This window comes from Cryptomeria japonica, chromosome 4 (assembly GCF_030272615.1).
Source record: "Cryptomeria japonica chromosome 4, Sugi_1.0, whole genome shotgun sequence".
Taxonomy (NCBI): Eukaryota; Viridiplantae; Streptophyta; class Pinopsida; order Cupressales; family Cupressaceae; genus Cryptomeria; species Cryptomeria japonica.
Genome location: NC_081408.1, coordinates 494,554,686 through 494,566,771, shown reverse-complemented (window position 1 = coordinate 494,566,771; position 12,086 = coordinate 494,554,686). Strand labels below are relative to the sequence as shown.

General features: G+C 37.3%; 1 protein-coding gene across 2 annotated transcripts in view; it reads right to left on the bottom strand.

Annotated features, from left to right (window-relative positions):
- The window catches only part of LOC131060376 (uncharacterized), an 89,592-nt gene that overhangs the window by 36,525 nt on the left and 40,981 nt on the right, over positions 1–12,086 (bottom strand). The window lies entirely within an intron of this gene.

Below are 12,086 nucleotides of genomic sequence, written 5' to 3'. Positions count from 1 at the left end.
TTGGACCACTCAAAGGCTCCCTTCTTAGTCAAATCTATAAGCGGCGCTGCAGTTTGTAAAAAGCCTCTAACAAACTTCCTATTGAAACCGCAAAGACCAAAGAATTCCTTGAGCTATGTTAGATTCGTAGGAGTAGGGCATTCAAAAATAGCCTTGATCTTATCAGGATCAACTCTCGCTCCCTCTGCATTGATGATGTGACTGAGATAAAGAAGCTTTGTCATCCTAAAGTCGCATTTAGACTCAGCATATAGCGACTCACTCTCTAAGATTCTCAATACCTTCTCAAGATGTTGTATATGCTCCTCCCAAGTCTTATTGAAAATCAAGATGTCATTGAAAAACATCAAGACAAATTTCCTCAACTATTTCCTAAAAATTTGATTCATACAACTCTAAAAAGTGGCTAAAGCATTTCTCAATCCAAAGGGCATTACCAAAAACTCAAATTATTTCCACAGTTACTTTCCCATGGTTAGCATTGTTGTTCCAATCAGCATGTTCACGTTCATATTTTGTATCATTTGAATTAACAATTGAGTCAACCATTGCTGTCCTCTAGCAAAGTCATTCAAAATCTTTTGTGTGCTATTGCCTTCATGAGGATCCCGTCTATCAGTCAAGATTTCTTCTTTCATTTGTCCAACAACAGGAAAATCTGCAATAGGAACTCCTATGTTTCTTGGAGGACTAAATTGTCTTCTTCTCAAATGATACCTATTTGTACCTTCACCCATTCACATAAGAGTTTTTCTGTTTGCATAAATTTATTCAACAAGCCCACAAGGTAGCAGGGTTCGTAGCTCTGATACCATTGTAGTAGGATAGCTATTTTTTTCTTTGTTTTATGTTTTATGAATCACTGGTTGATAAGGACTGGAGATTTCAACTATATACTTTTCTTGTTTGTAAGAAAATTTCAACAAACAATTGACATAATATCCATGACATCAAAGTATGAAAAATACACATTTGTTGGTCATTCAACTAGGATAAAGTCTAATGAATAATTCAGCATCAACAATTCCGTATGCTATTACATTTAACCTCTGTTATGACTATTATTTTTCTGAAGCATATACAGATTGGCAATGAGGAGTTTGTACCTTTATTTTTAATTGCTGCAACCCTCCAAACAGCAAGTAAAATATGTGCCTAGGTATAAGCTTCAAAAATATAAAAGGTTGAAGGTTCCACATCTCCTTAATCTTCAAAAACAACTTCAAGATGGCTCTTCATCACACCTTAAGTGCCATAATTTCTTGAGGTTTCCTTTCCTTAGGTTCAAACAATCCAACACGTGACTGGAAGGAAGTGCGACTAGCAATGGAGAGCCCTAGTTGCCATCACAATCTACAATAAACTCTCCCTTTCCTCCTGCAACGTTTTACTATTTTCCACTCAATGCTATCAATAGATTTATACTGTCCTACATTTGATAGGACTCCTCAACTTACCTTTTTTCTTTGACTTCCAAACTATGACTCCTTGTCATATATGGCAACCTTTTTTTTAATGTTAGCTTCCTCCTTAGGACTGTGGTACACCCAAAATATTCTCTAGTCCCAACTAAACCTACTATTTCCTTTTCTTTAAAGATACTAACTTCTTTAATATGAGCTTAGGAAGTCTTAAACAGGGTGCACTATATTCTCTCCTGTTGATGTGTGTTTTATGCACATAACATTTCAGAATAAAATACAAAAGTAATTTACCCTCTCTTGAACAAAATCACCTTAGATGTTAAGGGTAAGATCAACTAAAATGATTCCAAGGTTTCTACATGTCAGGTCTTGACGAGTGGGTAACTCAATGGTCGATGTGAATTGCTATGTTCACTTGGGGACTTACACAAATGTTAGGATTATCTTCTTCGATCATGAAATATGCGGAATAGCTGTGCTGACAACTTAGGATTTAGCAATGTAGTTCTAGACTTAATTCTTACTAAAAAAATGGGCAAAAGGAATAGGGTTCAGGGAATCTATTCTAGGCCTAGGAATGTAGGAAATGATGAACAAGTTTAGTGGAATCAAACTAGGCAAGGTCTCACAAACAGGTATTGACACAAGCTTAGTGCAATTGTCTAAGGTATACTCAAGGATTTTCAGACTATCACCATCAAACATTGACACCATCCAAGTTGATGCTTGTCAAGGGACGCGTAATAGTTGAAGTTAAGCTTACTCAAATTTCTAGTCGACCACACAAGGCGCACTTACCAGCGGCAAGAGGCTAGTGGTATGGATTAAGGATTCCACACAAATATATTCAACAAATCTTTCACTCAATCTAACAAACATGAAAACAAATTCTAATCTAAAATTTTAATCTTACTTGGAGGAATTGAGAACCATGAATGCAAAGACAACATTTGAAGAGCAAAATCACCAACAATTGAACAATGATTTAGATTCAAATAGCTGCAGCATATACCAACAATTCTACAAAAACTCTCTCTTACAAATGAGAGACAAGGAGGTATATATAGAGTCTCTTACAAAATGGATGGTCAAGATTGATACAAGATCAATGGCCAAGATCATGCCAACAAAACCCTAGAATTGCCCTAATTAGGGTTTACATAAAAAATGGTGCCACCAACATATGGCCCAATAAAAAGATACCTAGTCATCAAATAGCGAATCTTCTAGAAGATTCTTCCCTGCATCTCTCTCTCTCCTAGCATACTCCAAGAATTTAGCCAATACAGAATCTAACTTCTCCATGGAAATGCTAGGCAAGGTATCTTGCTACAAATCAATCACGTCTAGTGAATCCGAGCAAGCGTCCAAAGTGTTCTCCCAATCTGGCATGAGCTTTTGCGAACTATGAACATGAATCAACAAAGAGACCAAATCATCTATCTGACTCTTCTTCAAAGAGTCCAACTGACAAAAATACATAAGTTTCATCTTGTCTCTTAATTCAGCTAAGTGTAAACTACTAGCATCACTAACATCAACACCCAATAACTCCTCAATTGAGGCAAGGATCTTCATCTGAATGTCCTGAATCAATCCTTCCATCTCCGTACAACTCAACTGGGCGTTCACATAAGTTGATCTCTTCATGGCCAATGAACAATACCAGCCATGGAAATTGTATCTGTCTCCACTGTGCACAATGCTCTCGCTGATCAAAGTGGACTTAATAATCTTCTTCAAAGCTTTGAGGTGTGGAATAGTCTTCTCCTGAATAGGCCGGAATTCTTCCCAAACTCCCTCCAAATACTGGATTCTAAACACGAGCCTTGTTGTCCTATCATATGCCTGGACAAACTAAGTAAGGAAATCATCTGCTTGTTTTCTTGCACTCTCAATCCACTTTTCCACCTCCTAGAGTGTATCTCTTGTTGCCTCATAGTGTGAATGTAGTCCATGATCAATCGCAATAGGGGAAATAAGGGTGGGATTCTCACGCCTTATCCCCGTAATATATTCTCTAAGTCTGATATTCTCTTCTCTGTACTTCTCTTTCTCTTCAATTTCTCTATCTAACCTTGCATTGATTGCCTTAAGGTTATCACCAACCTCCTGAAACTCTTGCTCTCTTGATGTACGACCAAGGGCAATTGAAGTAATCTGGAAATCCATAGGAGTAGCAATGTCCGCTGTCACACCTCCAATAGGAACAACCACCTACGCAATCTGCATTCCTGTCTCATCTCTAGCTATGTGCGATAAAATCTCATCTCTCATGGGTTCTTTCTCCTTATTGCTCCTAGCTAGGTAGTCATCAATGTTATCAATAGGTTGTACCTCTATCATTTTCTTACTCTTTTCCATACTTCTCATCAACCAATCAGGAATAGCGGCCATCTCCATAACATCATCGAGACACATATCTCGATCAAGTCCTCTCAATGCCGAGATAACATCATCATCATCCTCAGGATTACTCCTGGTCAAATTGTATATCTCATTTCCCAAACTAACCTCCAAAAGGACAGTAGGGGATCCCGACTGATCATCATTCTCATTTGGTGGAGCAGATGTCACTGTGGCATGTAACTCTTGAATATTCTCTGGTAGTATCACTGTGTTGGAACATTGTTGGGTTTCCTATTTGTTCTGTTATTTCAATTTCCTTAATTGATGAGACATTGAGAGGTGGTGGAGGAATGATAGGTGAAGGAATGATAGTCTTTTGTTTCTTCTTCTTGACCTCCTCAATCTTCTTCCCTCTAGCATTGACTCCTCCTGACATGTTTTTCCTTCTCTTGGGAGCTTGACTCTCTTCATCTGCATGAATCCTAACATCATTGATAGTCCTCTGATCATCTTCGGAAGTAGACTCTTTCGGCGTCATCTTTTCATAAGTGAAGGAAACACCCATATCAACTAACTTATTCATCTGAATATCTACCCATGTACGGGAGAAACTCAAGACCTCTCTCATCAATACATTCAGATCAATCTCTTCTAATTCTGACCAATTAGGCAATAAGATTGTCTTCTTCATTTCATTTTCATACTGTGGATGCGTATGATCCCTGTCATCTAACACCTGATCAGGAATGAGGAAAAGTCCACACTTCCTCATGAAATCCACTAACATTCTGGACCACATTCGTCTCTTCACTGCCTGCTCATCCATTAGGTTGGCCCAATAATCTTCTATGTCTACCTTGTGGATGAACTTCTCTCCCATAATCCTTACAACTTTCTTATCGAGATTGAATCTTTCTCTTTTCTTGAAGGTTGCAAATCGATAGAATGCAAGCTCCTCACTCGCAGTGCTGGCAGCTAAGGCAGACTAGCAAGCCTCCAATGTCTTCCCAACTAATATAGGGAATGTCATGCTTGTCCTATGCTTCTCTCTCTAAATGGCATCAAACTCTAGAAGTTGTCTCACCACTTCCAATAAAATCATTCTGTTAGAAGGATACCTAGGAAGCCTGTAGGGTTCGGATTGAAACCCATGAATCCCAAGGTACGTGAAAGTGGGAAACTGAATATACCATGATCCATATTTCTCTATTAGCTCTGTTGCCTCCTTGGACAATCTTCTGTGGATTTCGCCTTGCAGCATCCACGTGATGTACATCATTCACCCTCTTATAGTCTTCAATTCTATACATGTTCAGCTGGGGATAGCACTCATGACTCCTAAATTGTCCTTGCCCATTCCCGACTTCACCTCTGAAGAGCACACAGTTATACTGAGAGGGGGGGTGAATCAGTATAATGAAACTTTTCAATTCAATATTTTATATGATAGAATCAATCACTAAAAATAATTTTGCATATGAACACAATAACACAAAGATTTAAGTGGAAACCCAATGCGGGAGAAAACCACTGAAAATGAATGCTATATATGTATGTTCTTTTACTATTTTGTGAGCACCAACCCACTGGAAGCACCAACCCCCGAACTCTGTTTTGTGAGCACCAACCCACTGGAAGCACCAACCTCTCTGCTGAAATTGTGAGCACCAACTCACTCTTCACAAATCTAATTTTCCATCTTGAACATGTTGCTGTAACAATGGATGATGGACAATGGTAACACTCTTTAAATCTGCATACACATCTTCATACAAACATGTCACAATTCCTTTCTTAAATCTGCTGTAAGCTGATCATAAATCTGCCTTACTCTTCATTTCAAATCTGCATGTGCTAAGTTTATATATCTGCTATTATATTCTAAACTTATGCTCTTTTAGGATTGATTGTTCATGTTTCTCTTTGCACACCTCTTACTTCACCTACGTGAGGTATACTTTCAAAAATCCACAGTTTTATACACAGTATATATATCCAGCATATCAACTTCCTTCTCAAAGCATTTTTAAAAATTCATATATATATGTGCTAGTTCCACCGGTTGCAAACCAACATGACTTTTAGTTTGAAAAGTCATATCCTTCAATATTTCAATAACTTCTTTTTGTTAAATTCTATTAATAAATTTTTTACGGGAGTATTTGTTTGCCAAACACTTTTGTTTATATTAATAAACTCTTATGCCACTAAACCTTAGACAATACTTTTCATAATAAACAAACCACCGAACTTAATGAAGCCCAATAATATGTATTGTAAAAATAAGGTAGGCAATTTATTTACGTTATTATTTTCTCCCAGCCGGTATTAAGTAAGTTCCGCAAAACACAAAGTTTAATAATTTTTGCCGTCGAGATTTATTTTTGGTTTTAATACCGTTGATAATATGTGATGAATATAAGCCGCTATACAACACTTTTAATTTTGCCGCTCCATATCTATCTCCGCTTTAATTAATTTAAAGTGTGCCGCCGATGATATTGTTCAATATATTAACGCTCATGAGGTGCCGTAAAAAATACTTGGTTAATACATCCGCCATCAAAACATTTTTTCGCTTTAATAAACTTGCCGCTATATTAATATATTTGCCGATAATTATAAAGTCTTCACATATTATATATCGGGTAATAAATATATCGGATTATTTATGAAGTCTTTCCATTAATAGTTTTCATTTGATTTCTATTTTTGCCTTCAGATAATGATATAGATACGAACCATGCTCACTATAATCTTCTGCTTCATTGTGCTGATTTGCCAGGAAACTTCCAAACCAACACCCGGCTCTAGGATATATTTTAAGATACTTTCATTCTTTCTGTGATGTCATTTTATATGCTTCCTTCTTTCAATTAATTTGACATCAATGACAATACTTGCATCAACCTCTGCATATGAATCCTTTGTATGAAACAAACCGTGCAAGCAAGTATACCAAGTAGGAAGTCATGGCGAATGACTTGGACCACTCTACATTCCTCAGCTGAAAGTCCAAATTGTCACTTATGATTCTAGACCAATTTACCAATGTCCCTTTAAGACAATCCTGGATGAAGTAGAACAGCCATCCATCGAATATTGTACCCTGCGGCATCCCCATCACTCTGTTAAGCAGGAATACTAAGTCACTATATTCCTCTTTGAAGTTTGTGCACATGAGTGTCTTGGGAGCCTTGGAATGATGAAGCCTAGGCTCAATCATCCACTCTTTGTTTATTATACTCTTACACGCATCCATCTTCTTCGTGTACCGATCATCATACTCATCCCTAGTTGCATTCTTCATTTCTGCTCCACGTGGAATTCCAAACACCCTAGCAATCGCATCCTCAGCAAGGTAGGCAATGACAATGCCCTTAAGAGTCTTGATCATTCGTGAGCGAGGATCATAACATCGTGCACACTCCAGGATGAGCTCACTGCAATGTATGGACTGTGGAAATCTAGCGGCTTGAAAAATACCTCTTCATAATGTTTACATATGCTAGGGAAGGAATCTGATTTTCGACTCCGAACATCCATTGTCGCATCAGCTTTAGGCTTAGGAAATGCATTTTTGTATCCGTAATCTCCTTCCATTTGGATGACATCTTAGACTCTGGATAGAATCCAGTCTCCAATATCTTTTGTTGTTCTCTTCTTTCCTTAAATCTGGACTTCGACATCGCACCTGTACGAAGCTTGAAGTTAGAACTTAGGAAAAATATAATATTCTTAATAGGATTCCTAACTTCCTAATGATTTTAGGCTAATTAAAGCATGAAGTCAGGAAAATAGTCCACTGTCTAGGTACATCTTAACAATTTAAACACAAAATGTGACAAGACTAGGGTATGAAACCCTCATGAAATTAACACCTCCTTATACTTAGAAATTTCGTGCAAATCATAGTGCAAAGGAGTATACCGGATAAAGAGTGACTAAGGAAAGGTGTGAAAGGTTGTGTTTTCACAAAAAATTATGTCTGAAGACACCTTCCGCAGTCAACAATGGAGGTCACAAATCTGAAGACAACCTGCAACTAATAAATTAACCTCTCAAAACATGTTGCAATCCTTCAAAAATATGCACAAACTTGATAAAAATCAATCTTGATGATGAAAATAATCAATCTTGGGAACATAGGTATGGCTGGTAAAAGATAAATTTCTGAGGACAAGGAGCCAATAACACAGTTGCAAACCCGATACAGCCTTCCAATGGTCTGAAAATGATCCCAAAATGCCTCCAAAATGTCTCCAATACAAATCGCTAAAGTTGCAGCTGGCTGGGCAGTAAAAGTTAAGTCTGAAAAATGAATGTACAACCAACAATGGATGTCAAAACCTGAAGCAATGGAGTTAAAACTCAGATCTGAGGCAAATGACAGCAAGTAGGGAATAATGGTGGCATCAAACATGCATGTAATCCACCAAAATATGCTCCAAACACTTGCCAAATAAAAATCGAACTTTCCCAGCTATGGCGCCATCCTCCACAAATCTGAAAATGAGCTTCAATGTACACCAATCTGCCAACAATGGTCTGAAAATGGTCTGAGAACAGCAACCGACCAGGCGATATCAAGGAAAATCACCTTTGTTTGGGATGGAAACCCCAAACACAAAAAAATCGCCTTACACCAAAATCGCGATTTTCACCAAAAATGGCGAACTTCATCAAAATCGTGGCATGGGGGGTCTCAATGGCAGCAAACCAGTCTGATAACAGCAGTAAAAATGGCAGCCCCAAGGAAAATCGCCAACTTAGAGGTAGAAGGCCTCTAAAATGATCAAAGTTGCCAAAATAGAAAAATTGCTAACTCCCCAAAAAATCGAAAATCTGAAACAATGGAGTCAATAAGCTTCAATGGCAGCAATGGAGTGGATTGTCTAGCTGGCTGGAATGGAGGAAGAAATAAGTCTTCAATCTAACACTTCACTTGAACACTTGCTCCAAAATCGCCAACTATGGAGAAAATCGCCCTTGCATGGAATCCACCTAGCAAACTAAATAATAAAATAATGCTGGACTCCTCCCTTTAAACTAATTTTCATCACCAATTTTCACCACACAAGCAACATGGGATAAAACACTTGTTCTTATACTCGCTTGGGTGAAACCGATTTGCTTCTAGAAGGTTGAAAACAATAAATGCTCATTGCAAATCATTTATTAATTGTTTTCATCTTTTAAATAATCATTGCTTTTTATTAAAAACAATTAAAATGAGGCTCATTTATTAAAATATTTCAATTTAAATCCAAAATGGGTCAATTGGGGAAAATCGATCCTAGTAAGGATTAAAAAATCCTCACAAAATCACTTTAAAAATCGTCAAATATCCCCTTTGGGAAAAATCGATCCCAGTTTGGATGAAAATTCGGATTCAAAATTTATCAAATGTGCATAAAATGGGGCTAGGGGAAAATCGATGAGTGTGGAGTGAAAAACTCCACTCAAAATTAAGTCATCACCCAAAAATACCCGTCTGGTGGAAAAACGACCTCAGTCTGGATGAAAATCCGGACTCAAAATCATGAAAATGCATTCTCAATGGAAAATTGCTATGAGTCTGGATGAAAATCCGGAAAAAAATCTTCAAAAACTTGTCACAAATACCTGGTGGAAAATCGACCCAGGTGTGGAATGAATGCAAATATCATCAGCAACCTTGTCCATACCTCCCTGGTGGAAAAACGTGGGTACTTAATCAAATTTTAATGCTTCCAGGGGAAAAACGACCCTAGTATGGATTCACAGTGGTGGAAGATCGGAGCAAGTATGGATTTCAGGGGAAATCCATGTCCAGTTTGGATTCTGAGAGGGGAAAACCATGGGTAGTCAGGAATATGAGGGGAAAAACACCTCTAGTGTGGAATTTTGACCTTTTAACCCTTAAAATATGGATTTTACTCTGGAAAATGATGATTTTTCCACTCAGGATCACTTAGAAACTTCGAAACTCAATATAACTCAACTGGACTTTAGGCAAATTCATCAAAATTGGAGCATAACACAAGAAAATCCATTGGAACAAAGTGTGAAATCAACTTGAATAGTTCTCTAGGAGCGAGAAAACAACTCCAAAAGGTCTGAAAACACCTTAGCACTCAAAATCACCGATGAAGATATTTGAAAACACGTTAATGCTCCAAAAGGGTCAACACTTAGACAAACTAGGATCACCTAGAAATCTCAACTTTCACGCACTTGATCCTATAACCTCAAAACCCTAAATGGCACTAGGCATGACCAAAACTTCGAGACTCGGGCTTGAGAAACACAAAATTGCCCACTAAGCAGCCAAAACCCTAACCTAACAACGCAGAAAGCAGGAAACGAGGGGGTCCCCGTTAGCAATGGGGCGATGTGTGAAAAGGTCACAACATCTCCCAAAATGACGACTAGAGTAGAACAATAATGTGGCATGGTTAGCTACATAGTTACACATTAATCTCAATTACCCCAAAATTTATAATTTGCTTGCAAATCTTCAAGAAATTTGTTACCTATAGTAATCTTTGAACCTAGAATGACATGACAATCAAGCTCAAATTCTTCACTCCTTATTCAGCCCAATTGCGAATCTTGTGAGAATTCACTACTACATTGATCAGGAAGAAATCCTTCTCCAAAACCAATTTCCATTAGGGTTACAAGTTAATTTGGCCAAAAGATGAGAATTTCTCCTTGCAATCACCTTTTATATCTCTTTGTTGAACTTCCAAGAAATTGTACTTTATTTCCCATAAAGTGACTTTTAATTTTTTATTTTCATTTGGGCCTTGACATGAATCACTTCTAACATAAAATATTGAACTTTACAAAAACAATTAATTATTCCCTTTTTATAAGCCCAATTAGCCTATGGGAATCAAGAATAGGCTTAGGATCTTCTTCTCACACTTACAACTGCTAAGGGGGCATTACATTTTAGTTGTCTCAAATGATAAATTACAATGCTAACGAGCCTAATGGACTGCCAGAGGATGTTGTGATTTATGTCGATCCATGGGAATATCCTATAGATTTCATGGTTTACAACCAAAAATTAATTTGGAAGGATACCTACTCATTCTTGGTAGACCATAGCTAGGCACAGTTGGCATGCATATCAGCTGTACATTGGTGAACATACATATCTCCAATAGTAGCAATACCATTTTTGGAGATTGAAGAATCATTGTGGGCGGAGGTAGATAATAATTATGAGTCATCTTCAGCCCCTTGTTACCATTGAGAGCAGTCTTGCGTTGTAAGACATGGATAAAAACACAATTGCTTCTTTTAATCCCACTTTAGCTAGGTTACTCTCTTCTTCATGAATAGATCAATCTTGTCCATTTGAAAGATTTACTTTAGTCAAAGGATCTTCAAATCCTTTCCAAGGCTTAATTAATTTGCATGGCCTATTATTGCATGACTGCTTTTCAATCAATTCTTATTAGTACAACCTCCTGTATTATCAAAAGCACAAGCTACACAAATTTAACTAGGGAAAACCAATAATATTAATCCAGAACTTGAACTTCTATAGTTAATAGGGTGATTCCAAGGTTACAAACACATAGCTCTGTTTGCATGGGACTATCAAGACATGTGCAGCATTCATCCCAATACTTGTGCTCATCATATCTATTTGCTCTGCCTTTCCATGGGACTATCAAGACATGCAGCATTCACCCCGATATTTGTACTCGTCATGTCTACATTAGGAATTATTGTCAGTCAATGCAAAAATCACAAAGAAGGAATCTAGAATCACAAGAAATTGTCAAAAACAAATTCCAAAAATTATTTAGTGTAGGATTTGTCTATCCAATATGTGAAAGCCAAAGGATTTTACCCTTGGTGATAATCCCTCAGAAAGGAGGTACTTGATGTAAATGTGTAGATTATAGTTAGCTCAAAAATACTACTTGTGAGGATCACTTCTGTCTTCCTTTTATTGATCAGGTTTTGTATATTCTTGCAAGTAAAAGGTACTTCTTTCTTGATGGATTCAATGAATGTAACCAAACGTGCATTGCACTTAAGTTCAAGACAAGGCAAGCTCCAGTTGTCCATGGGAGACATTTGCTTGCAATGTTCTTTCCTTTGAACTATGTGATGCATCTGCCACTTGTCAATGAGTTGTACTAAGCATTTTTAATTAACTTAATCCATGATCATGTAAAGATTTATATGGATGACTTTACAGTCCATGGAAATACATATTAGGAGGACAAGACAAATTATGTAAAAGTTCTCTAGAGATACCAAGAAACCAGTCTTTTCTTAAGTCATGAAAAGTGGTACATTCTAATG